The sequence below is a fragment of the Nicotiana attenuata genome, chromosome 2 (assembly GCF_001879085.1).
Source record: "Nicotiana attenuata strain UT chromosome 2, NIATTr2, whole genome shotgun sequence".
NCBI lineage: Eukaryota > Viridiplantae > Streptophyta > Magnoliopsida > Solanales > Solanaceae > Nicotiana > Nicotiana attenuata.
Window position 1 is genome coordinate 36,865,285 of NC_031990.1, and position 6,730 is coordinate 36,872,014.

Below are 6,730 nucleotides of genomic sequence, written 5' to 3' on the forward strand. Positions count from 1 at the left end.
CTTCCGCATTCAGTATGTTATGATACCACATGTTGATTCAGCGAGCCAGTTAGTTCGCTCGGTAACATGTAGTTAGGCACCGAGTGTCGTGTTACGTCCAGGCCCAGGTTCGGGGCGTGACACACGTGTCCTCACCATCTGTGAGAGAATAGAATAACAGAAGTTTAGTTACCGGAATCAACAAATCCGCACGACAAGAATACAAGAATGTGAAGTTTCCTAAGGATTCAGCAGCCTCTCGAAGATAAGTACAGACGTCTCCGTACCGATCCGCAAGACTCTACTAAACTTGCTCATGACTCGTGAGACCTATGTAACCTAGGCTTTGATACCAACTTGTCACAACCCAAAACCTAACTTGTCGTGATGGCGCCTAACGTGGTACTAGGCAAGTGACATTTCAAAAATATTTACAACACTTTTAACTGAAAATAAGTTAAGTAGTTTAAATAATAAAAGTTCTCATAAACAGGATAGAAAATCCAAAAAACAACGCGGAAATTCCCAACATTGGGGTGTCACGGAGTACATGAGCATCTATACAACACAAGTCTAGGAGTACTCTCTATAATAGTCTGAAACTAAATACATAAAGTGGAAAGATAGGGAAGGAGAGACTAGGTCTGTGAAACGCCGGGCAGCTACCTCGAAATCTCTAAACGATCAATTGTGCAAAGGAATCAACACTCACCGTGCCCGAAAATACCTGGATTTACACACGAAGTGCAGGGTGTAGCGTGAGTACAACCAACTCAGTAAGTAACAAGACTAAATAAAGAACTGAAAGTAGTGACAAGCTTCACAGTTATTGTTCAATTATAGTAATTTCAATATAGGAAGGTAGGCATGCTTTCAAGTTCGGCAATTTAGGTCAGATCAATTAATTCATGTCAAGTTCAAGTGAAACAAAATATAATATCTCTCAGAAATTTCAAGACAGTAATATGTGACAGCTAAGTGCAACAATAATGAAATCAAATGCATCCTCTCAGAGCAACAGTCACTCAGTCCTCCCATTCACTCCAACCTCACAATCACTCATTCTTCATAGTCACTCATTCCTCTCAGTCGCTCAGCACTCGGCACTCGCACTCAGTAGGTACTTGCGCTCATTGGGGTGTCTATAGACTCCGGAGGGGCTCCTTCAGCCCAAGTGCTATAACAAGCCAATCATGGCATAAATTAATGAAACATGCTGCGACGTGCAGCCCGATCCCATAAATATCCTCACAATCAGGCCCTCGGCCTCACTCAGTCATCAACCTCTCCAGTCTCTCTGGCTCTCAGAAATCATGGTGATCAACCCAAACAGAATGACATAATGAATCAACAAGGAATAATACAGACTAAGATATGATACGCAAGTAAAAGTGTGACTGGCCACAAGCAGTAATTAGCAGATAATTCCACATGTAACACGGCCTCTGTGGGTCCCTACAGTACCAACACATAGCCTAAACATGATTTCTAACATGATTTACAGTCAAATTTCTATGGCACATGGAGAGCATACGGCTAATAACAGATTATTCAACTTCACAGTTCCATGGAATCGATCAAGTCACAATTCCTACGGTGCACGCCCACACGCCCGTCACCTAGCATGTGTGTCACGTCCAAACCAATCACAAGACACATAATACGGGGATTCATACTCTCAGAACCAGATTTAGAACTATTACTTACCTCAATCCGAGAAAATCTCTACTCCAACACACCTTTGCCTCGCGAAACAGCCTCCAAATGCCTCGAGTCTAGCCACAAATAATTCGATATAATCAACACGAGCTAAAAGAATCAATTCCATAATAAAATACTAAGCTTTAAATCAAAAGTCAACTCAAAAGTCGCCCTCGGGCCCACGTCTCGGAATAGGGTAAAAGTCATAATTATCCGAACACCCGTTCGGCCACGAGTCAGTCCATACCAAAATTACTCAAATCCGATACCAAAATCTCGATCAAAACCTCAAAATTTAGCCTAAGAACTTTTCTCCACTTTTCCCAAATTTTCCACCCCAAATCACAAATTTAATGATGAAATCAAAGGCATAATCATGAAAATTAACCAAAACTAGGTAAGAATCACTTACCCCAAACACCCACGTGAAAATCTCTCCAAAAATCGCCTTCCACCGAGCTCCCAAACCAATTTTTGTGTTGTGAACTCAAACCCTCGTTCTTGAAACTTTTAAATCTGCCCAGGTGTGCCTTCTTCGCGGACGCAAAAAAGAGCCTCGCGTTCGCGAAGCACAAAACTCGACTGCCCAGAAAATCCTTTTTCGCGAACACGAATGTTCCCTCGCGAACGTGATGCCCTACAGAGCTTGGCCTACGCGAACGCGTCCCCTGACCGCGAAAGCCTTAAGGCCTGGTGCCTAAGCCTGCCTCACCCTTCTACGCGAACGCGAGCTCCCTCTCACGATCGCAATGCACACTTACCCCCAAACTTCGCGAACGCGTTGCTCTCATTGCGAACGCGAAGAACAACTCCTCTCCTGCCTCCTGATACTCTTCGCGAACGCGAGACTTACCTCGCGAATGCATATAAGGAAAGCAATAACAGAAAACCAGCAGTCTTCAGCTATAATACCAAGTCCAAAATTGATCTGTTAACCACCTGAAACTCACCCGAGGCCCCCGGGACCTCAAACCAAACATACCATCAAGTCCCAAAATATCATACGAAATTAGTCGAGCCCTCAAATCACCTCAAACAACATCAAAAATACGAATTGCATCCCTATTCAGCCTATTGAAACTAAGGAATTCCAACTTCTACAAATGACGCCGAAACCTATCAAATCACGTCCGATTGACCTTAAATTTTGCACACAAGTCACAAATGATACCACGGGCCTATGCCAACTCCCGAAATCGGAATTTGACCCCGATATCAAAAAGTCTACTCCCTGTCAAACTTTTCAAAAATTCAATTTTCGTCGTTTCAAGCCTAATTCCACTACGGATTTCTGAATCACAATCCGGACATGCTTGTATGTCCAAAATCACCCAACGGAGCCACGGAACCATCAAAAGTCCATTCCAGAGTCGTTTACACATAAGTCAACTTCTGGTCAACCATTTCAACTTAAGCTTTCAACCTTGAGACTAAGTGTCTCAATTCATTCCGAAATCCCTCCGGACCCGAACCAACTAACCTGGCAAGTCACACAACATCTATAAAGCACAAAATGAGCAGTAAATGGGGGAACGGGGCTACAACTCTCGAAACAACCGGTCGGATCGTTACAGGTTTACTTTCCGCTTAATGACTGTGGAAACAGATAGAGAACCTGGTTCTCTACGTAGTTTGGTGGACTCTTAGTTTGTATGAGTTAAACCCCAAGACATTGTTTTGAAACTTCATGGCAATGCCTATTTTTGAATTACAGATCTAAAAATTGGTGAGAGAGTGCTATTTCACAATATAATCTGGTTCCCAAGAAAACGAAGGAATCTCCTCATTTTTTTTCCAAGATTCCATATTTGAAAAATCCCTACCTCTGTCAATATATTTTATCCAATTCAAAATTCTAAAAAGAAGTAAAGGAAAACAGAACTAACTTGCACAGGTGGGTGATCTTGTCAGGTGCCATTCAGTGATGAAAGCAGAATTTTCATCAAAGGGATTCAAAAAAATAAATCCGAAAAGAAGTTAAGGACATTCAACACCTAATATATATGCATGGAAAAAAAATTAACTTTATATATACCATATAATTTTTGGTGAAGGGAGCTGAAACCCCTTTCGCTACCTAGCTCCGCCACGGGTGCCATTGATATGCGGTACTATTTAATTTTTATTGCGGATACATATATATATGTACAAGAAAAATCCCAATCTTTGAGTTCAGCTTGCTGGTGGCAATAGTTATCAATCATTTTGTGAAATAAGTTGCAAAAGTAGTCCTTCAATTTCTTTACATATAATAATGCCAATATTTTCTTGAACTGACGTAGTCACTGACAAAACTACATAATGGAATATAAGCAGTGCAAACACAGCTTTCTACGGTAAGCAGAGTGAGAGTAGCATATTAGCCTCTTTTATTCAAAATCAATTGTTTCTTGAACTAACTTAGTTACTTAAAAAACTACAAAATGGAATTTAAGCAGCAACACAGATTTAAGCAGAGTGGCATATCATCAGCCTCCTTTATTCGCGTAATTCTTCCTTCTTAGAAAATGTACTTCACTAGTGCGGGAATATGAATTTCCTTGAAGTATTGTTCCCACTGAATAGTACTTGGATCAAAATTAAACGTATCATCTGCATTACTTTCTCTTGTTACCATTAGCAACATTTCAGCATTGGTATCATTAAAACTGGTAAAACAACAGCGGTAATGGTGTTAGAATATCACTAAGTTTGATTATACTTAAAAACTGTTAACTACTTGGATGCGTTAATATAAAAAAAATACTCACACTCCTTTGAAGAATAGGTAGGGCTTGTAGAGTTCAGCTAGTCAAATGGCGCGATTGATCCTTCTTTCTAAGTTTGAATGCAAGGTTTGTAAACGTTGGCAAAGTATCAAGTTTGCCCACTTTAATATCTGAAACATGTTAAAATATAAACTTAACCAACATTCATGTATATAAACACCTCTATATTCTTTTTTGTACATATGCCAAAGTTTCCGAGTTTTTTGTAAGAAGATATTATAATGAAAACTAACCTCTAATAATGGCTTGCAGTGGATTGCTATGTATTTGTGAAGGCTAGCCATGCTATCCAGTAAATGAAATTGCGTCACTTTGACCGTCTTCCCTCTTTCATCAATCCACGGATTCTTCTTGAAGTGATCAACGAAAAATTGTACAATATCACCCATATTTAGTCGATTCCTACTAGAGGAGCTAATATGGTAAACTGTTGTATGGGAAGAGCGATTTCTATGGGCTACCATAGCCACGATGATTGAGTTCACTACCATATCAGCTGGAATCTAGGCAAGATAACATTAAGGAAGTTAAATAAGTACTACTAGTAATTAGGAACCCCAAGTGTAGATGAGCTAATTAAGACCAGCTGATGCAAACAAGAGAAACTTGGGTATTTCAATATAACATAAGGACATGTACACATACCACATCTATTATCGATTCTTTATGTCCGATGGTAAGATTCTGTTTTCCTTTACCATAGCCAATAATGAAGGTGTCCGTGGTTCTGTGGGAAGGAAGAATCAGATGACTTATTATATATTTTTCTCTATATGTGCATGCATAAAATGGGGTGTGTGTGTGTGTGTGTATGTATTACCTCATTCCTTCAATCCATCCGGGGAATGGCTCCTTGTAGGTGCTTAATATAATTGTTAGCCGTAGGATTATGAGTTGGAGATCCTCCTTCAAGCATCTCTCCCATTGCTTTTGTGAACGTGTATGTGTTTGGCCATCCATGTATCTTTGCCCTGAAGAATCATAGTTCTCGTGAAAGGTGGGATGGAACCCTATAAATCTTCAAAAGAATAGTGAGACTGAGTTATGAACGTGTATATGTTTGGCCATCCATGTATCTTTGCCCCGGAGAATCATAATTGCCCTAAAAGGTAGCTAGGAAGCAAAATCTTCAAAAGATATAGGGTACAAATACCTATTTTATTAGTGAGACTGATTTTATGAAACATTTAATTACCTCTCAATACCTAGAAGTCTCATAGCTAAAGTTACTTCTTTTTCAGCGGCGTTCCTAGCTTGTAGGTCCTTTAGTTTCTCCTCTGCCAACTTTTGCTCCGCATCTATGTCTAAGTGAAATTCTCCATTAAGCGTCTCACCATAGTGCAATGGCTTTTCTTGTATCAATCCTTCCTTCACCCCACAAACATAAGCTGAATTAAAGAATCATGAGTCTTTATGCTTAAGATCAATACGCCCAATGTCATGATTATGAAAATTGATTAAATAATATGGAGCTGACCTGTGCTTACATGGAGAAGCATATTTAGTTTTGAACACTGTTTGGAAAACTTAAGAATATTCAAGGCACCCAGTGCATTGATCCTTATTGCAGTATCATATCTGCAAATGGAGTAATTAATTTTTTTTTTATTTATTTTAGGAAAAAGAATGTTAATCTATACCTGCACCTTTCATCAAATCTAGTTGCAGCAGCTGAGTTTACAATTATGTCTATTTCTTTGCACATCTCATCTTTCAGCTCAGAATTTATCCCCAAATTATCACCAGCAACTAGGAAATTGTGTCTTCTATAAGGGCATGTAAGTTGGCACCCAATTTCTCCCTTAGAACTCCAAACAGATCTGTCCTTATAACCTGCATTTAGAACATTCTATTCTTTGATTGATTACGTCGAGTAGTGAACTCTGATAATCTTGAATTCTCATGTGGTATGCATTGGAGCTGTATAGTCTAATATGATGGCTATTAATTATTTCTACTGCTACACTACTATTGGTTATGTTGCAGCAGTACGTTCCTCGTTGTTAAAACGTTGTTTAGCTGAATTTGAATCTGGAGCTCTAATTAGCAAGTAGAGCTTCTTCACATTTGGCTGGACGCGGAGTATCTTCTCAATGAGAACTACATTAATATATAACAAAAGCACTAGTTATATCATCTATGCAGTCATCTCCTCAAGAAGCACTATTAGTGCAACCTATAGGGGGAGAGAGAGAGAAAGAGAGAGAGAGAGAGAGAGAGAGAGAGAGAGAGAGAGAGAGTACGTGTTAGTAGGTACGTACGTGTACGACGTACGAGTACGT

At 39.6% G+C, this 6,730-nt stretch overlaps 1 pseudogene; it reads right to left on the minus strand.

The window, feature by feature from the left end:
* The window catches only part of LOC109218455, a 16,350-nt pseudogene continuing 13,582 nt past the window's right edge, over positions 3,963–6,730 (minus strand).